This window comes from Bos mutus, chromosome 4 (assembly GCF_027580195.1).
Source record: "Bos mutus isolate GX-2022 chromosome 4, NWIPB_WYAK_1.1, whole genome shotgun sequence".
Taxonomy (NCBI): Eukaryota; Metazoa; Chordata; class Mammalia; order Artiodactyla; family Bovidae; genus Bos; species Bos mutus.
In genome coordinates this window covers 69,270,888-69,293,053 of record NC_091620.1, presented here as the reverse complement: position 1 = coordinate 69,293,053, position 22,166 = coordinate 69,270,888, and the positions used below count along the sequence as shown (strand labels likewise).

Below are 22,166 nucleotides of genomic sequence, written 5' to 3'. Positions count from 1 at the left end.
TAACTAGAAGCTCACTGTCAAGAAGCACCTCGTTATGAAAAGATTCCATCAGTATGCAATAGATTCATCTTGTGTGAGGAAAGATACAGGCTGGCACTATGGAACGCAGGTGCACAGCTTCTGAACAGAGGCCCATTTTCCCCTGTGCACAACACCTGTAAACTCAATGTGTCTGCCTCTTAGGGAGACTGGCCTCTTGTCACTCAGTTGAACATCTGTTTAGACAGAAGATATTGTGAAGGTGAATTTTTTTTTCAATCAATAGTTTAAAAAAATAATAGACACAATCAGAAATAAAATGAGAGCAAAAATTATAACTCACTTGCATCAGGAAAACAAAGACTCCTGGAAATAACCCTTACAAGAAATTTGTGGAAACTATATGCTAAAAAGATACATAAACTTCATAAATGTGCAGCAGTATATAATAATTTTAATTAGTTCCTGAAATTACCTACTCAGCAGTCTATAAATTTTTCCACTTAAATAGGGGTTAAAAATATAATTCTAATCCAAATGCTTTCCTTTGCAGTTTCACAAAATAATTTTAAATTTTGTTTTGGAAAAATAAAAAATCAAGGCTACAGAAGAAAAGAAAGCACGGTTGTGCACTTTCCCTATGAAATGCTAGTTATAAAATGAAGTGTTAGATAAAGAGTTGCACAGACTGTTGAATTCACATATAAATCATTAGGCACAACAGTTTTGAAAGAGACACACAAATTTAACATTTCAAAATAAGCATCATAAGCCCATGGGAAGGATGGGTTTTCTTACTAAAAAAGTATTGGGAAAATAATTCTTTTTTTGAGAAACAAAATATAGCTGTAGTTTTACTCATGCCATGCACTGAAATAAATTGTAGTGCATTAAAGACATGAATATTAAAATAGTATAAAACCACTCCAGGATTTCTAAAAGAATACTAAAATAAAATATAGGAAAGCAGCCTGATGTTGGATTCCAGCATTTAAGCAAAAAAGAGAGAGAGAGAAACAGATTGACTATATGAAAGTGTCTATATAAACACTGACACAAAATATATATAACTCTATATTATATATAATAGACTATAATATTACATATATAAATAATATAATAAAGAAGATTAAAAGGCAAATGACAAATCGAGGAAAACATTTACAACACTTCCTACAAAATATGACATTTTATTAATCATTAGTCTTCATTGTTCACTAGAAAATAAGCAAAGGACATAAGTAGACAATTCATAAATAAGGAAGATGTCTAAGAAACATGTTAAAATGTCCAACTTCAGTAGTAATCAAAGATGTGCAAGTTAAGCTGTATAATACCATTTTCATCTTCTTTGATTGATAAATATTAAAAAGTTTATAATTCCCAGTGATGTTTGAGGGCTGATGATGGAATAAGGACTCATGCACAGCAGCTGACCTGTATGTTGGTGAATTTCTAGAAAGCATTTTGTGATATGAAGTTGAGAGCCTTACAAAGTTTCTTTCTTAAGCCACCCTCTCTCCATCCTCCCCCCAAATTAAGATGATCATTTAGTGTCACCAACTTTAAAAAAAATTCCAACTAAATCTTGTAGTCCAGCTGTGACACTTTTAGGTTTTAATGAATACTCTGACCCTTTCTTGGCATAGGCTCGTTAGTTTTTATTTTTATTTATTTATTTAACAATAAAGTATTTTTTTAATTTTATTTTTAAGCTTTACATAATTGTATTAGTTTTGCCAAATATCAAAATGAATCCGCCACAGGTATACATGTGTTCCCCATCCTGAACCCTCTTCCCTCCTCCCTCCCCATACCATCCCTCTGGGTCATCCCAGTGCTCTAGCCCCAAGCGTCCAGTATCGTGCATCGAACCTGGACTGGCATCTCGTTTCATACATGATATTTTACATGTTTCAATGCCATTCTCCCACATCTTCCCACCCTCTCCCTCTCCCACAGAGTCTATAAGACTCGTTAGTTTTTAAAGAAAACGTTGGTACTCCCTTGATTCATCTTTGAGAGTTGGGGCAATCTTCTTAGTATCAGTTTTCTAACAACTTTTATCAAAGGTGTTAATTCAACTTGATGGGCTATTAAAATCTTGGAGTCTTCCATTTGCTGGCAATGGAATCGTTGGGTCCTCTTATCTCCAAAACACACATATTCAGGAGAATATATTTGGAGAACCGCTGGCCTAGAAGCGAGCAGGACAAGTAGTCATTTGATTTTTTTCTTTTTTTGGAGGGAGAGATTGGCAAAAATCTGAGTTGAAAAGTGAAATTATGATGTGATAGTTTCAATCACATTTCAGCCAATGTATGAGAGCTATTTTGATGCCATCCTAACATCCTAGCTGGACTTGGACAGTTACATACTACTTTTAATGTGAGACCAGTTCATGGTTTCCGAGCTAGACTTTATTTTTCTCAAGAGCAAGTCCTGTCTTCAACTTTAAAAAAAAATTCTCCATAGTTATTTGCACAGATAAATGATCAGTATAGATTTGCTAAATGAACTTAATTCATAGAACAACAAACTCTGAGAAGAGTCTATAGAAAGTTCTGGGCACCTACCCACAGCAGCAATTTAGGATTACTGAGTAAGCTTGTTAAGGAATGTCACAAAATCTTTATCTTTTCATTATCCCAGTTGTAGCTGAGGATAAGCTGAATAAAGTTTGAGGCTGAAGATTTTAATGATGGTAAAACTCCTTTAAAATTCTCTAGATGCGCTCTACCTCAGGGTGCCAATAACAATGGCAGATAATCATGGGACTAAAATGGTATTATCCAGTTCATCCAGATCCTTAATTATGCTATGGGGAAAATGAGAGGGGGTGTGAGAGACCCAAATAAAGGAATTAGCTCTTACTGGAAAACAATTTTTAAAAACCAACACTTCTCATGTATCTGCTTTGGAGGTTTCTTTTCTTCTTTTAAGGGAAGATTTCTTGGAATGAGCTATTGAGGTTGGGTATTGAATGTTCTCTGTCTTGTTTTTTTTATACATATATTTATTTATATGTATACACTTTCAGACCAGAGATCTTGGGCAATATCTGATTTTGCTCTGATTGTTAACGAAAGGTACAGTTTGGCTGCTCACCGCTCAAAAGCCAGTAAACAGGCCAGATTGGTGAAAAGGAAAGTTTGTTTTGTTTCAGATGCCAGCAACTGCAGGGGAGTGCAGACATCTGTTCAGAGGCTGACTCCCCTCACCCTACCCCCCCACCAACCTCCAGCACTGGCATCCAGTGAGGTAAGAGCTTTTACAGACAGAAGGAGGGGGTTATATGCAGAAACAGCGCAGTCAGCTCTGCCAGTCATCTTCAAATTGGTCATTGGTGGTCTGACCAGCGTCATCTTGGTTGTTTTAGGTACAGTTAATCTTCAGTTCCAGGGTCCGTTTGTTTGCATTCCTTTGAGGCCAGTTCTTGGAATTATGGTTGCACATGTCGTGGGTACAGTCTGGTTATCACATAGTTAACTTCTTCCACCTGGGATTTCAGTAGCTATAAGACAGCTCACAGGATATGGCTCAGAATATTATCTATAGTTCTTGAGAAGGATCTAAATGTCCTTGACTATGCTTCATGACTACATTATTATTATTTGGTTATATATTATTATTTGGTTACATATTATTATGTATTTTATGTATTATGTATTTGGTTATATATATTTATTATTCATTTCAAATAATAAATTGAAACAATTTTGACTGTTTCAAATAGAAACAAATTTGAACTGTTTTCCTTTGTTTCTACATTTCTCATTTCTCTTATTAAACTTATTCTTTGGTTAAAGTTTTCCACAGACAAAAGGCAGGCAAATGACATGGGGTGAGGATAGGGTGGGCAGCAAGGACCATAAAATTCTGCTCTGTTGAGATTTTGAGATGTTGAGATTTTGCTCTTTCCAGTTATAATAACAATAATGGCTAACTTGTTTATAGCACTAATTAATCATCAGGAACCATCCTAAGTATTTCACAAATACTAATTCATTTAACTCAATGCAGTCTTGTTAGATGGAGAAGGCAATGGCAACCCACTCCAGTACTCTTGCCTGGAAAATCCCATGGATGGAGGAGCCTGGTAGGCTGCAATCCATGGGGTCGCGAAGAGTCAGACACGACTGAGCGACTTCACTTTCACTTTTCACTTTCATGCATTGGAGCAGGAAATGGCAACCCACTCTAGTGTTCTTGCCTGGAGAATCCCAGGGACAGGGGAGCCTGGTGGGCTGCCGTCTATGGGGTCGCACAGAGTTGGACACAACTGAAGCGACTTAGCAGCAGCAGCAGCGGCAGTCTTATTAGATTAATATTTTTTGTTGCCTATTTTATAGTTAAGGAATTGGAAGCACAGCAAGATTAAGTAGTTTGTCCGATGTCACACAGCCAGGTAGTGCTAGTGCTGGGCTTCACACACGTCAGGCTCTTCCTGCAATGGGGTAGAGGGTACAGGGAGTCTGTTGACTTTTGAGTAAAACTGTGCATATGAAAATCTGGTCTGATCTATAGACCTTCCTGGGCTGTATTTTCCATAGTAGTAAAAATGAGAATCATAATTACTTCCTAAGTTTAATAGAGTAAAAGATCATGTATGAGCCAACAACTACAATAGGTCCCTGAGCATGGTGGATACTCAGCATATATGAGTTTTTGTCTTTAATGACAAGAAATTCTCTGAACAAAGAAAGTCTGCTTTCTCTGGTAGCCATGTTATCTAGGGCTTCTGTCCTCATCCTCAGAGGCCCAGTGTCAGGAAATAAGAATAGCTTGAACGTGACCTTAACTCTCATGTCCCACAGCCTGCATGTTTGGAAGAGCTATCACTCACACCTGCACATATTTTGAGTAACTCTCTAAAACTGCATATAAGGAGATGAGAGTGAAGTCCTCAAGTGAACTGAATCTCCTGGGACTTTTCTATGGTGATGAAGCGGTATGTTATTTTTAAGTACTACCAGCCATAGGCCTCACCAAAGCTTCTAAGTTTTTTCAAAGCTGTAAAACAAAGCATAAGACATGGCATAAAGATTCTGATGCATGCTTCTGGGGTGAGTCTCTACCATCTCAAAGCAACCCCTAAACGAGATAAGCCTTGGTGGGCCCCAAAGTGAGAAGGAGGGTGGGCCTGCCAGGGCCACTGGCCTGCAGTTCACTGTTGAGTGTCCAGTGCCCTGAACTCTGCCTGCTGCCCCTCCCTGATGCAAAGCCTGGACAGCCTGCCTTCCACAGACCTGGAGATTTTCAGATCTTGTCTGAGGATGATACGAGGAAAAACCTTGCTCTCTGACCAAGGTGGAATAGGACAAACCTGTTGGAAAACTTGCGTATGTTCCGGGGCCTAGAATCAAAGTGTCACCATGGCACTTGCCTCTGAGGAGTTCTCTGGAAATGGGTGGAATGAAAGGCATGGTGTTTAGAATGCAGCACCTGACAGTAATAGGGCTCCCCCAGTCTGGCCCATATTACTGTTATGATATAAAAGCTGATGCTTCCTGGAACACTATTCTAAGGGTATTGCATGAAATGACTCATTGAGTCTTCACAATGGCCTTATTATCTCTTACCATGAAGTAACAGCGACTCAGAGAGCCCAGCAGCCCTCTCTCCAGTACCTCCTCCTCAGCTGCCAATCTTTATTGACCTCCCCCTGCTCTCTGGGAGAAACCAGTCTCCATCACACAGCTGCTGCTAAGGCCCTTCATGACCTAGCTTCCAAACAGCTCTTGGGGTAAATTATTTTTTCCCCTTCACATTCCACATTCAGGTTGTGATGAATTGGGTTCAGGTCTTCAAATGTATTATATTCTCCATTACCGCAGGACCTTTGCACAGGACCTCTGCCTGAAATCACCTCTCTCTTACTCCCTAAGCAGGATAATCACTACTCGGACTTTGAGGTAAACTTAGATCCAGCAGTTATTCCTACTGTTTATTGTTTACTCTTCTTTACTTTTCAGACACATTTTACTTTATTGTATTGACTGATGTAACTGTTGATTTCCCATCTCTTGATTCAAGGCTCCACGTGGCCAGACTTTCCACAGACCATGGAGCATACCATCGAGTGGATCCTCAAAAAATGTTTTTTGATGAATGAGAGATTGACTTTCTTTTGCTCTGCTGTCTCAGCCACACTACTGTTCCACCCCTGAAAATCATAATTTAAAGTGCCTGTTGATAATTATCATTATCAGTTTGACTTAATTAATCCTTTGTTGTCTCTATCCTTGCCAAGCAAAAGCAAAAATCTTTCTATGCCAAAATCCTTAGTTCAAAAGAAATTATAATGTCAAACAATGAAGGAAAGCAGTTAGAAGAAATGACTTTTTTTTTTTTTATAGCTATTCTCCTGTTTCCCTCGAAGCCACTGACACATGCATAACCCTGGTCTCTCTGTAACCTTACAGCCCTGGAAACCACACATCATGTGCTTTGGATCTCACATATCACTCATGCTCAGAGGCAGGGCAAGAATGGAAAAAGCTTTGGTTTTAGGGTAAAACAAATTCAGGTCATATTCCCAGCAGAGCCACTCTCTAGATTTTGTGCATGAATTTGTGCATGAAGTTAAATCTCTCAGGGTCTCAATTTCCTCTTCTCTGAAATGGGGATGCTAACATCGACTTCATGAAGTGGTTATGAGGGTTCAAGGAAATAAATGTCAAGTGTCTGGTGAAGGGACAAACTTATAGTGAACAGTAGCTGATGCCAACTTTCTTTTCTCTCTTCTTTCTTTGCCTTATCCCATGGGATTTTGTTCAGGAATTTTATAGCATCTTTGCAGGAATTACTGACTGGGCTTCAGTGGATCTGTGAACACCCTGAAATTACATGAAGAGCTGTGGAAGTTGATAAGGGCTTTTATTTCTAGAAAGTATATGGATCAGTTTCCTGAGGCTGCCGCAACAAAGGATCATAAACTTGGTGGTTTAAACAATAGAAAACCTGGGCCTCACAGATCTGGAGGCTAGAGGTCTGCAATCAAGGTGTCTGCAGGGTTGGTTCCTTCTGAAGGTGCTGAGGACAGTCTGTTTCAAGTCTCTTTCCAGTTTCTGGTGGTCTCAGGCACTCCTTGGCTTTAGAAGGTATTCACATTGTTTCTTCATATTGTCTTCCTCTATACATGTTTCTGTGTCTCCTCTGTCCATGGGATTTCCCAGGAAAGAATACTGGAGTGGGTTGACATTTCCTTCTTCAGGGGATGTTCCCAACCCAGGGACTGAACTCTTGGCTCCTGCTGCATCTCCTGCATTGCAGGTGACTTCTTTACTGCCGAGCCACCAGGGAAGCCCTGTCTCTGTGCTCAGATTTCCCTTTTGTATAAGGGTATCAGTCATATTGGATTAGGGCTCACTCTAATTACCTCACCTCAAACGTAACCAATTGCAAAGACCCTATTTCCAAATTATATCATATTCCCAAGATCTGGGGGTTAAATTTCAATATAGCTCTTTAGAGGTGACACAATTCATTCATAGCAATACCCATAGCTTTCACTGGATTCCTAAAGAAGTCTTTAGTCCTTCTAAAGATTAAAAACTAGTGGCTGGAAAATCTGCTTTATGGCTTGTCTTATATAAATCTAATCAACAAGTTTGTAGGCTCGAGATGTGCCAGGGTGTGTCTTAAATGCTAAATCATGGAGAAACAACAACGTGATTTTGATGGGGTTATTTAGGCATGTATTAATGGATGGACAGTACAGAAAGTCTCTTTTCACACCAGTCTTGGTTCTGGTTGGCAGAACCGTTGTTATTTGGTTAAAATCTTAATGGCTGTGTTAAGAATTCCTTGAATCCCACTCATAAAGTTTACATTCCCGTGGGCGAGACAATTTTATCAAATAACATAAATGAACATATAATTATACATTGAGATTAATGCTAGGATAGAAAGAAAAATGATTCTATAAAAGCATATAATTAAGGAATTTGACTTGGCCTGAATTAGTCAGGGGAGGTTTCACTGAGGAAATGATGCTTCCTTTGAGATTGGAAAAACAAATTCAAGTGCACCTAAGGAGAAGAGTATTTCAGGCAGAGGAACAGCACATACAAAGGCCCTGTGGTAGGAGGGAACATGTTACCTTAGAGAAATTAAAAGAAAGCCAATGAGGCTGGAGCAGAGATTTGGAAGTGGGAGAGTGAGAGAATGGTGTGAGGTAAAGCTAAAGGACTTTTGGGCATTGTGAATAATTTGGTATCTCCTCCTAGGAGATATAGGAAACCACCAAAAGGTGTCTCCATCTTAACCTGTGTTTCAACCTATACTCTTAGCCTTACTCCTCTTGACTTTTTGAAATTCTTAGCCCTGATTCTTTAGAGATGCTACTTTATTCTGGTACCTTCCTATTACTCTGGCTATGCCTTTTCAATTTTTATTATTTTTTTCAATTTTCAATTCAATAATTTTCAATTCAATTTCAATTATTATTATTTTTTTTCCTGTCTGTTCCTTATCTATTGCCTTCCACTCTCTTCTTGAGTCATCTCATCCTATTGCATCGTTTCAGCTACCACCCTTCTGTAGACATCTCCAAAACTTTTTCTTTGGGCTGCAGTTGCCTTTTGCTATTTGCTTATGAAATAAACACTACACAATTTTGATCACATGAATATCAACAAGGTCTGCTTGAACTCTGTTTTGGAATGCTATGTGTAACTTCTATATAGATGATGTTATTAAAGCCATATCATTTGGACTATTAACACAGATTTGCCACAGGGCGAAAGAGAATGAATCACCTTTCAGGAGGCTTGAACAAGGATTGCTGGGGTGCTCTCAGCAAGGCCTCCCAGTCAGCAGTGGAAACAGCTGACAGATAGTTTGCCTTGTGCTCTCTCCTTATACATGAAACACATGCTTTGAGTTTGTTGAGGTTTCTGCTCATCTTCCCTGAGGGACCCTGACTCAGGGTTACAGTCACCCACTGCTTACGTCCATGTGGGCGTAGAACATCTCCCTAGCTAGTAGCTGAATGTATTTGAATGTTGATGTGGCAAGGTCTACGTGAGTACTGAAAACCAGATTTAATTGGAAACCAGTGGGTCTGACACTCAGAGAGTGATGCTTCTAAGGTACCTATTGTGGAAGAGAATCTGAAGGAATAGAGGAAGAAAGGGAGAGAGAGAGGGGAGAAAGGAGCAAGAGAGAAAAAGATCCAAACCATTATTTACTAAACACAGCATGATTTGCTTTCACATATATGTTAATACTTAATCCTTACAAGCATGCTGGCAGGTGGGTATTGGGGCTGGGAATCAATCATTTTTATTTTGTAGTTGATGTCCTTTTGATTATATCTCAAAGTCTAGATCATGGATTTGGTGAAAAATCAGAACTTTGAGTCATACTGGTTTCTCTCACTCCCATGAAGACTCAGCTACCATCGAGTTTTCTGAGCATTTCCCTTGAAATATCTTGTCCTGACCCTACACATTTACGACTAGTCAGCCAGAAACTCAAATCACATGATACTCAAACCACAAAGCCAGAAACTCAAACCACAGCAAGTACTGGCAAACAAGGGAACCCGCAGTTGAACTGAGACAATCAACACTGTCCTAGCCCCTAAATCTCTCCCATTTATGGCAGTTCTTCCTGAATGCTAGTCTAGGTTTGTCCTCCTGATGTGGCTCAGTTCACAGTCTTTGACACTGAACTTGTTTTCTCTTGTGTTTTTTTTAACTGACTTTAACTCAGTACTTAAAAGGATTCACCTGCCAGGCCCCTCATGGGTCATAGAAGACTTATTTTATTTCCTTGGATGCTTCATAATTTTACCTGAGCGCAAAATTCTCATACTTGTCTACTTGGCTGATACTTTACATGCTCCATTGCTGAACCCTTCAAGGACAGGAGAGAACTCAGAAAGGACTATGTATGGAATAATCAATTATAAGAAAAGCCTTTGAGTACTTCAGGAACAGCTTCCTTAAATTGTTTGTACTCTCCCCTGCTCCCATGACAGAAATATTATATTATGAAATTTGAAGGGAAGTTTGTCCAGCAAGAATTATCTGTTCTAGTCATCATTAATGGATTATATTGAGCAAGTGCTCATTCAGCCAAACCCCATTACTCTGGGCAAATTCCTTTCTGCTCAATTCAATTCGTCATTCTATCCTTGGGGACTCCAAAAAGTTTTGTACAAAATCTACTAGCATATATAGTAATCACTCTCCAGTGGTGAGTTCCTGTGTTGGGTAATCCCAATATATGTGCATCTACTTCTGGATTTTTTTTTTTTTTTTGCCTCAGTGCTCAGAGTTTTGCAGCTAATACCGGTGCGCTGAATTTTTGGAAGAGTTTACATTCTCACAGTCACCTTCAGCCATGATGTCCAGACACTGCTAAATCATTCCCTGCTCTGCACTTGCTGCTATTCCTTATTATCCACATCTTGGCACTGACTGAGACATAGATTCAACCCATTTCCATTGTTTCAATAAACAGACAAACAAGAAAATTATTCAAGGTCTTTGCTGCAGTTTTAAGCAGATAGAAGGGGATGCAGTCTAAGAATAAACATGAAAGCTCTTCAAAAGCCCCTTGGAAATTGCTCCATGATGCTTGGCCAACTCTTTCAATAATTCTCTCTCCTATCTTTTCCCCTCTCCCCAGTTCCCAAATCCACATTCTTTACTAACTGAGAGGAGCTGAGTTCTTTCTTTACTTCCTTTCCTTTTCTTACCAAGGTTCTCAGTGACTCAGCTATTCCAAGTGGTTTGTCCAGGTATTTTGCTAAATTAAGGCAGTTGTTTCCATAAGAGCTGGCAACTAAGATGATAGCTTTTTTTTGCAGAACATAAATACAGAGCATTTCTTGTTACTAGAGGAGTCGTACACCCACATGGATATAAATCTAAAACTAGCAATGGCAACTCTCTTTTACTGAACTCTAAAGGTGTTTTCGCTCCCCCTCCCTTTTTTTAAAAACAAAGAGATATATTTCAGTCTGGGCATTCACATCTTCTCAGCTGAAGCATATTTAAATTAATCCATATCTATCTCTAGGCAGCATGAGAAGGTGCAGAATGGGGCAAATGAGCAGCCCCCACACTTCTGATACACACTCTGGGTGCTGTCTACATGAAAGTATCACATCTTCTGTATTTCAGTGATGAAGTGGAGTATGCTCTGATTGTCAAAACTTCAGTGTCATCCAGGTCCCTAAAAATCAGGCAGGGAGGTGAATCCCTTTGCCTGACAAGGAAAACCAAGTCAACCAGTTATTAAGATAATCTATTTTTATCACTATCTATGCCAACCAACATTCAAGCCATTCTATGTCTCTGGAAACTCAGTGGAACCTAGTTAGAGGGAGTGTGAATTTGGAGTCTGTAAGTTGGTAAAGCAGTGGATATTTTATTTTGGTTATTGTAAGTAATAAAAACACACAGGCTTCCCAAGGCAATAGAAACACAAGCAAAAATAAACAAATAGGACCTAATGAAACTCAAGCTTTTGTAATACAAATGAAGCCATAAATAAAATGAAAAGACAATCTACAGATTGGGGGAAAATATTTGTAAATGATGTCAATGATAAGAGCTTAATTTCCAAAATATACAAACAGCTCACATAGCTCAATAACAACAACAACAACAAAAAAACAAACAACCAAATTGAAAAGTGGGCAGAAGACTTAAACATACATTTTTCCAAAGGAGACATATAGATGGTCAATGCTGCTGCTGCTAAGTCACTTCAGTCGTGTCCAACTCTGTGCGACCCCAGAGACAGCAGCCCACCCAGCTCTGCCGTCCCCGGGACTCTCCAGGCAAGACCACTGGAGTGGGTTACCATTTCCTTCTCCAATGCATGAAAGCGAAAAGTCAAAGTGAAGTTGCTCAGTAGTGTCCAACTCCTAGCGACCCCATGGACCGCAGCCAACCAGGCTCCTCTGTCCATGGGATCTTCCAGGCAAGAGATGGTCAATAGGCACATTAAAAAATGTTCAACATCCCTAATTATGAGAGAAATGCAAATTAAAACTACAATGATGTACCACTTTCACACTGGTCATTAAAAAGCCCACAAATAACAAATGCTGGAGAAGGGTGGAGAAAAAGGAACGCACACTATTGGACATGTAAATTGGTACAACCGCTATGAAAAACAGTTTGGAGATTTCTCAAAAAACTAAAAATAGAGTTGCCATATGATAGCCAAGACATGGAAACAACCTAATGTCCACTGACAGGTGAATGGATAAAGAAGATGTGGTACATATATACAATGGAGCAAAGTAATGCTCAAAATCCTTCAAGTTAGGCTTCAGCAGTACATGAACCAGGAGATTTCAGATGTACAAACTGGATTTAGAAAATGCAGAGGAACCAGAGATAAAATTGCCAACATTCACTGGATCAGAGAAAAAGCAAAGGAATTCCAGAAAAACATCTACTTCTGCTTCATTGACCACACTAAAGCCTTAGTGTGGATCACAACAAACTGTGGAAAATTCTTAAAGAGACGGAAGTACCAGACTACCTTACCTGTCTGCTGAGAAATCTGTATGCAGGTCAAGAAGCAACAGTTAGAACCAGACATGGAACAATGGACTGGTTCCAAATTGGGAAAGGAGTATAACAAGGCTGTATATCGTCACCCTGCTTATCTAACTTATAAGCGGAGTACATCATGAGAAACGCTGGGCTGGAAGAAGCACAAGCTGGAATGAAGATTGATGGGAGAAATATCAATAACCTCAGATATGCAGATGATACCACCCTATGGCAGAAAGCAAAAATGAATTAAAGAGTCTCTTGATGAAGGTGAAAGAGGAGAGTGAAAGAGCTGGTTTGAAACTCAACATTCAAAAAACCAAGATCGTGGCATCTGGTCCCATCACTTCATGGCAAATACATGGGAAAAAAAGGAAACAGTGGCAGATTTTATTTTCTTGGGCTCCAAAATCACTGCAGATATGGTGACTGAAGCCATGAAATTAAAAGACAGTTGCTCGTTGAAAGAAAAGCTGTGAAAAACCTAGTGTATATGTGTGCTAAGTTGCTTTAGTTGTGTCTGACTCTTTGTGACCCTATGGACTGTAGCCTTCCAGGATCCTCTGTCCATGGCATTCTCCAGGCAAGAATACTGGGGTGGGTTTTCATGCCCTTCTCCAGGGGATCTTCCTGACCCAGGGATGGAATCCACATCTCTTATGTCTCCTGCAGTGGCAGGCAGGTTCTTGAGCACTAGCACCACCTGACAAACCTAGACAGCATATTAAAAAGCAGAGACATTGCTTTGCTGATAAAGGTCCATATAGTCAAAGCTATGGTTTTTTGAATAGTCAAGCACAGATGTGATAGTTGGATCATAAAGGAGCTGGGTGCCAAAGAATTGATGTTCTCGAATTGTGGTTCTGGAGAAGACTCTTGAGAGTCTCTTGGACTGCAAGGAGATCAAACGAGTCAATCCTAAAGGAAATCAACCCTGAATATTCATTGGAAGGACTGATGCTGAAGCTCAAATACTTTAACCACCTGATGCAAAGAGCTGACTCATTGGAAAAGATTCTGATGCTGGGAAAGATTGAGGGCAGGAAGAGAAGGGGGCAACAGAGGAGGAAATAATTGGATGGCGTCACCAATTCAGTGGACATGAATTTGAGCAACCTCCAGGAGATAGTGAACCACAGGATTGCTGCAATCCATGGGGTTGCAAAGAGTTGGACATAATTTAGCAACTGAACAACAATATACAATGTAATACTATGCAGTCTTAAAAAAGAATGAAATGATGCCATTTGCAGCAACACAGATGATGGATCTAGAGATGATCATACTAAGTGAAACAAATCAGAAAAAGAGAGACTAATACCATATGATATAATTTATATGTGGAATATAAAATACAATATAGATGAACTTATCTATGAAGTAGAAATAGACTTACAGACATAGAGAACAGACTTGTGGTTACCAAAAGAGAGGGGGCTGGGGGAGGAAAGGATAGGGTGTTTAGGATTAACATCGGCAAACTATTATAGAGAGAATGGATAAACAACAAAGTCCTGCTGTATAGCATAGGGGACAATATTCAATAGCCTGTGATAAACCATAATGGAAAGGAATTTGGAAGAAATGTATGTATATGCATAACTGAATCATTTTGCTCTACAATAGAAATTAGCACATTATAAATCAACTATATTCAATAAAATAAATTTTAAAAGAATATAGAGAGAGGCCTTAATAGACTTACATGTTACTTTAGATATCTACCTGGTTTATGTCCATCAGAGCTTAAATATCTCAACTGATATTCTTCTCCCTTGAATGTTTTGAGATATTTGATCTTCAGGGTTAATGAGGGGCTGCTGTGTCTTTCCAAATTGTGATTATTTTCAAGTTTACCCTACTCTGTATAGGGAGCCCCTTAAAGTGCTAATAAATATAGACTGAATGAATGACTGAATAAACAAATGACCTTGAGAAAGAGAGAAGGAAAAGGGGGTCAGAAGAGACAGAGAGAAGAAGCTAGAGGATAGAACAGGAGAAAGACAGTTGATTTGAGAAATTCTTTTCCTTAAAAAAAAAAACACTGTTTAGAATGGTCAGAATCATCCAATAATAATGTGTTATTTAAGTGGAACCCTTAACCCATCAGTAATGAAAAACAGCTTTATATTATGATGAGACACCATATCATAAACTGACTTGGCATATTTAATAAGACCATTTGATTAATAACAGAAGCAGCGTTTCTGGTTAAGTCTTGAAAAAAAGTATGAAAATCTTTCAAAAACAATTATCAATACTTACAGTTCCACTCAAGACCTATGCCCAGATGTTTTATTTTTTGTAGGAAAGGGAAACATAATTCTGGATTATGCCACTTATTTCTGTGATAATACCATCTCAAAGTTCTCATAGTGGAATTATATTTTAAACATTAATCGATCACATACTGTTTTATCTACAACTAAACTAGCAAATATTTAAGGAAAAAAAAAGCCAATTGGTGGTTTTATCTTCACCATTTTCTTTTTCTTATTTTCCCCTCTTTTCTTCAAAGGTACCAATCAGCATAAGTATAAAAGAACCACTACCTAACCACAGGGTTTAATTCAAGGAAGACAGAAATTTCAGCTCTTAAGCCCCAAAGTGATGAATCCAGTGATTCAATAAAAAAAAAAGGAAAATAATATTCTCATGGAGAAAAAGTTACCTTCTTATGTGGAATCACAGTTTTTAATTTAAATGGCTCAGAAGCCTAGAGGTGGCCAAGAGGACTGATTTCTCAAGTAGCTTCTAGAAGAGCAGCTGCTGGGCACTTTCTCTTTTTTCCCTGCTCTGAAGTGGTATCTGGTGTGGTCACAGTGGAAGTGAGGCCTATGGCTGGTTCAGAATTGTGTGAGCTTAGCCATTTTGGACCTCAGACAGGAACTGAGAGGCATGGCAGGGGCCCTTTTGGCCCAGGTCACAGCAGTGGCTGATTGTCATGTGGAGGGTTTTCTCTTTGGCTCTGTCTTATGCATATTTTCAGACAATATTTATGATATTGAAGATAATTAAAGGATACAGGTTGTCATATCTATATGCCTATATAGAGGCATATCACTAAATTTTCATTTTAGAACAGCTGCCATAGTAATAATTTATGTGGCAAGTACCATTTCAGGAGCTTCTGCTTTGACTCAGATACATTTTCCAAGAGTCTTATATGCATCATTATAGTCAGTGATCCTCACTATATAAAGAAAGTACTATTTTTGTTGTTTTCTTAAATTAAAAACATAAAAATTTTTTGAAATATATTTACAATATTTTTGAAATATATTTTAATATTTACAATATTATTTAATTTCAGGTGTACAACATAGTCACTCAATATTTTTATAGGTTATGCAAAGTTAAAGTATTATTGACTATATTCCTGGTACTATACAATACATCCCTGTGACTTATTTATTTTATAATTGGTAGTTTGTATCTCATCATCCCCATCACCTATTTTGACCATCCTCCTCATGTCTGACAACCACCAGTCTGTTCTCTGTATCTGAGAGTCTGTTTTTGTTTTGTTATATTTGATCTTTCATTTTGTTTGTTTTAAATTCCACATATAAGTGAAAACATACAGTATGTGTCTTTATCAGTCTGACTGATTTCACTTAGCATAATACCTTACAGGTCCATCCATGTTATTGCACATGGCAATAGTTCAAAATGCTTTTTAATGACTGAGTAGTATTCCATTGTAAATATACCACATCTTTATCCATTCATCTGTTGATGGACATAGGCTGGAAAGCATTATAATTATCACATTCTGTTGTACAGAAGATGGACCTGAAGCTTACACAGGTAAATTAACGTGCACTAGTTCAACAGGGCATGGCCATGACAGAGCTGGGGTATGAAGTCAGCTCTGAAAACCTTCACTTTAAACTGCTACATAATATTATACATTTTTGGAACATAAATACTTTGAAAATCAGGTATAACATATACATTTTTTATCCATAGCATTTTAACTTTTTTCCCATTGTTTTTGAATCGTGCCCTGGCTTAGAATCACCAATACTGGTTGCCATGGACGGCCCTCCAGCTCCTTTTCAGTCCTATTTGTAGCCATTCCCTACCCTTTACTACAACCACCCTCAACAGTTCCTATTCCCAGAATATATTCTGTGCCTTTGTTTAAACTGCCTTAAATGTCCTTATTCTCCTTTCCTAGCGGAGTCTAGATCAGTAGTCACTTTCACTCAGGAACTGGGAAATGGCATGAGATTAAAATATGGCTATTGAAATGTGTGTGTTTTAGTGAAACTCATACTGGTTGGAGTGAAGTGATACTGGTTTAGGGAGTCCTAGTATTTGCCAAGTAACAGCAGATATTTCTGATTTTCTATATTCACTGTGATTTTCCATGAACAGAAGTGGATTTCTCTTTAGAACAGGGAAAGGCAGGGCTAGAAAAGTTGCAATGGTGCAATTCCTTTATATTCAAGGGAAAATTTAACCACAAGGGAGGCTGACATGTTTTCCACATAAATGGGAATAGCAGTATTTCCAACAGGTCTTTGATCTCCCATGAAATTGCTTATACTCACCTCCTTGTTTTGTAGTTAAGGTTTATTAGAATGACCTCACTGATGGTATATTGAATTTCTGTGCCTTTTCAAGGAAAAATAATAAGCATTTATATGCATTTGTTTTTTAACTCGTTGTAAGTTATCACATTGGACAACTTCTGTGCAGTAATAAACAATCCCTCAAATCCCAGTTGGAGAAGGCAGTGGCACCCCACTCCAGTACTCTTGCCTGGAGACTCCCATGGATGGAGGAGCCTGGTAGGCTGCAGTTCATGGGGTCACTAAGAGTCGGACACGACTGAGCAACTTCACTTTCATTTTTCACTTTCATGCATTGGAGAAGGAAATGGCACCCCACTCCAGTGTTCTTGCCTGGAGAATCCCAGGGACGGGGGAGCCTGATGGACTGCCGTCTATGGGGTTGCACAGAGTCGGACATGACTGAAGTGACTTAGCAGCAGCAGCAAATCCCAGTGACTTAAACAAAAAAACCATGTATTGGCCACTGCATTTACAAATTAATAGCTGCTCATCATCTAGGCAGTTCTGCTCCATCATTCCCTCATTCTGGTCATTAGGCTGAAAGAGCATCCCTTAACATTACTGTGGCAGTGGAAAAGGAGCAAGAGAAAGGGAAAACAATTGATGATCCTTGAAACTTCTGCTTGGGAGTAGGGTGTGCCACCATCACTGGCCACTGACCAAATCAAGCCATGTGGCTGAGCCCATGACTATGGAGTACCCCCCACTCCCAGAGGCACTGCCAGTCCAAATTACAGAGGGTGGGGATGTACAATCCTCTTAAAAGAATAGTTGTTAGTGTTTACACAGTTGCCAAAGTTACTTAGATATTATCTATAATGTGTGTGATGTCTATTGCTAAGGGTTATGCACTGGATTATGTCCCCTCAAAGTTGATATCTTGAAGTCCTAGCTCCCAGTAACTATAACCATGTGACATTTTTTAAGAGAGGATCTTCAAAGAGATAGTTAAGGTTAAAGGAGTTTATTGAGGTGGGCTCTAATCCAATATGACTGATGCTCCCATAAGGCTAGAAGATTAGGAGACAGACACACACAGAAGGAAGACCATGTGAAGACATGGATAAGACCACCATCTTATCCAAAGCCAAAGGGAGGCTTCAAAATGAAGCCAACCTTTCCAACACTTTGATCTTGGATATCTAGCCTCCAGAATTGTGGTAAAATAAATTTCTGTTTTTAAGTCACCCATACTGTGATGCTTTGTTATAGCGTCCCTAGCAAACTAATGCATCAATGAACAAATTAGCAGAGTTTATAATACTGATATTTCTACTTTTTACTTTATTCAGTAAATACACATAATAATAGCAATCCCTAACAAACATGAAACATTCACTATGTATTAAGTGCAGAGTTAAGCATTCTCCATACATTATCTCTCTTATTCTCTCAGGATACTTCTATGATACAGGTACTAATATGATCCACATTTGTATATAACAGGGTTTAAGAAATTTGTGCCAGTTTATCCCCAAGAGCTGTGATCTGATCCTAGGCCATCTGATTACAGAACCAGCTTCCTACTATTGTCATCAAGGGATGTTGAGACATCTCATGGTATTTATTAATCTCAGGAAAGTTAAGGGAATATAAAAATGAGTGAGCCATGAGGTGGTTGCAATCCAGTTACCAAAACAAGAAAAGGAGTAACTGTAATACTAAGGAGGAGAAGCATAAATGTCATGTAAAAGATCCTGTCCAGAATTATTATTTATAACTTGGACGAAGAAATTGATGGCAAGATAAAAATGCTGCTGATGATACAGCTGGAAGAGACAGTATATTCCTTGGAAAACAGACTCAAACTTTTAAAAAGAAGATAAAAGAAAGCCATCTTATCAGAGGAGAATGATTGGCCAAATATAAATAAGTGGTGTATAATGAGTAAATAAAATGAACTTAAGTCCAAAAGACAGCTGGATCAGAACAATAAAGAATGAAAGTAGACTGTTATGTGAGCAAAGAGTATTTAAGCTTTATTAGTCAGCTAATTAGTCACTTATTATGGCAATGTCATTCAGAGAATGTTTACAGAGTGCCCCCTCTGCATCAGGCACTGTGCTTGGGGCCAGAGATAGAACGATGACCATGTCAATGCTCTCAAAGTCCTCTCAGGCTGGAAGAGAGACAGAGATGTAAGTATATTATTATGAAAGAATCTGGTAGATGTTTTAAATGAATGAAGCATGTTTGATATACAGAAGACCTTTTTACAGTGTCCAGGGAGAAAGATAGAGGAGACACTTTAAGTTGTGATAGGAAGATGAAGCTTGCAGAAAAGGGAGTTCAGGATGTTTTAGATGGGACCAGTAAGTAAAAATTCATCAGTATTAAAAAGCTCAGATCTATTTGGCATGGCAGAAATATAGGTTTAATCATGGGCAGAGGCAGATGATGAAGCTGAAAAATTTGGTTCGGGATGGGTTTTGAAGGGAAGAACAGTCAATGCTACAAAGTTTGACCTTTCTCTTGTATGTAATAACAGAGTGTTGAAAATTTCTAGAGTAGATCCATGACAACATTTGATTTTGGGGAGAAGGTAATTATTGTAAGCAATATAGTCCATGGGGTTGCAAAGAGTTGGACACGACTGAGCGACTTTCACTTTTTCACATAGAGAAAAGACTGGTGGGTATAGAGAATAGTTCCAGATAGATAAGTTAAGTGGTGGTTGTAATTCTCCAAGTAAAGACAGCTGAAGACTGGTCTAAGCACATTCTACTAATATTCATGCTGACATAACAGGAGTAAGTCTCTACCATTTTGGCTCAGAGTGAAGTTTTGAGTTGTTTTCTTTTTTTTCCTCACGCAAGTTCAAGTGCTGATTCCTTCTATACCACTACACTCCCTCAAGTATCCAAGTCTCTGCCTTCCTTTAAGGAGTCTTTAAAAAATGTATTAGTTATTGAAAAGAAATACAGGGACTTCCCTGGCAGTCCAGTCGTTAAGACTCCACACTTCCACTGTAGGGGGCATGGGTTCAATCTCTGGTCGATGAACTAAGATCCTGCATGCTGCGTAGCATGGCAAAAATGTCTAAAAAATCAGTAGATTTTAAATGTGCTGAGTGAAATCTTGGGATATACATGCGATATTCCTATAGGGGTATACTTGGGTCAGGGGTTGAGGTGCAAACAACTCCCACAGGAAGATCGTCACTGGAAGGCAATAAGAGAGACACTAGCAATGCTCCTGGGCAGGATGACATTCAGGGTTCTGTTGAATAGAAATGGACAGCTCTCAGCATAGGCTTGGCTCCATCATCTGTCCCTGGATTGGCCATAATGATCTTTCTGTGGGCACAGACTAGGTTCTTTCTAAAAATTATCTCTGGTCTCCAAGTGATTCCTCCAGGTGGTCCAGAAGGTCACCCTGACCTCTATTCTTGTCAGGTTCTCTATCTTCCTATTGGTTCCCTGGAAAACAGCAGTCTTAATTTATTATTTGTAGACTGACTTTATATGCTTATCTTTCAAATCTTTGCCTTTTGGTTTTCAAAAATTATCTCAAAAATTTAGTTCTTATAAAATAAGAGCACTCATCTTTTATATGGAGTTCAAAAAATGGTCTGATTTCCTTTGTGTTCATGCTAAATCAACCTTAACCTCCCTTCTTCTCATTCCCCATAAACTAAAGGGTATCTCTAAAGTCTACATCCCTGTATAGGAACACACATGATCAGGCAAGTACGGGGAAAAAAGCATATTAATTGATTTTTTTTCCAAAATATAATTTCATTAAAATAATTATTTTTAAATCTAGCTAAAATATATGATATCCTGGGAAAAAAGGTTCCAAAAGTTGGCTCAAGAAGAAACAGGAAATACCATAGGCTAATAACCACAGAAAACAAATTGCAAAAGATGTCAAAGTACTAAACTAGCTCACAAGAAGGATGATCATATAAAATTCCTATTTTTAAAAAAAAATGCCCCTAAGCATTGGTTTCCAAAATATCTAGGCACTAGAATCACTTGAGGGGTTAGTAAACACCCTTCTCTTAACACTTGGATGCAGTAATTCTGGAATGGGATCCAGAAATCTGAATTTTAAGCAAACAGAACCATGTTTGGGGAACAATGAACCATGAATCATGCTATTCTTTGAGAAATCTGTTTAAAACCACAGTCTTTAACAAGAAATTTGGATGAAAAACCCAATAGAGTGAAGTGAAAAATAGAACTTTCAATTATGTTTTATTTTCCTGATAAAATAAGTTGCTTTGAAGTTTTTTAAAACTGATTGATCTGGTCCCCTGAGTCTGTATGTCACCAAACTGAACCCATAATCCAGCAGAGAAAGGTTCTGGGAGAAAAGTATGAACCCATCTGGCCCTTTCATGGTCATGTTTGCCTTTACACACTGCACTGAAATTTTCTTGGGTTACATCTTATAGTTTGTCACTAAATGAGTCTCTTCAAAATGGACAAGTGGCATAATTATATTCTTGAAGCAATAGATTTGAGAAAGCACTCCTAATAAGTTAATACTTTTCCTATTCACACTTAAAGAATTAAAACTACATCAATCACATTATGAGGTAAAAACAAAGATGATCTAATCAGAAATGAAAACCATCAGCTTTGGTTTTCATCAGTATCAAATAATGTTGAATGATCAAAAATGTTATGGGAGACTATGAACATATCCACAGTATCAACAACAACAGACATTGTAAGTGTTCACTGTGCATTGTGTGTTAAAAGGATGAGATTATCAGGATCTATGGAATTTAAAAGCTAAGCATCTAGAATATTATTAATATTTTAGATATAAATAAAATACATATATGAGATTATAAACATTGGAAGAAAGTATGGAATTTTCTCAAACAACCAAAAGTAGAACTACCATATGATCCAGCATTTCCAGTCCTGGGAATATATCTGAATAAAACAAAAACACTAACTCTAAAAGATACATGCACCCCAATGTTCATAGCAGCATTATTTACAATAGAAAATATATGGAAGCAACCTAAGTGCCCATTAACAGATGAATGGATAAATAACATATGGTGTTTTATATATACACACACACACACACACACACACACACACACAAGCATATATAT

General features: G+C 38.3%; 1 long non-coding RNA gene across 1 annotated transcript in view; it reads right to left on the bottom strand.

Moving 5' to 3' along the window:
• Window positions 1–1,746: 1,746 nt before the first annotated feature.
• LOC138987629 (uncharacterized) overlaps window positions 1,747–22,166 on the bottom strand; it is a 196,307-nt gene continuing 175,887 nt past the window's right edge. The window contains exon 7 of the long non-coding RNA XR_011464015.1: window positions 1,747–2,176. This is a non-coding gene — a long non-coding RNA (uncharacterized lncRNA). The remainder of the gene's footprint in view (window positions 2,177–22,166) is intronic.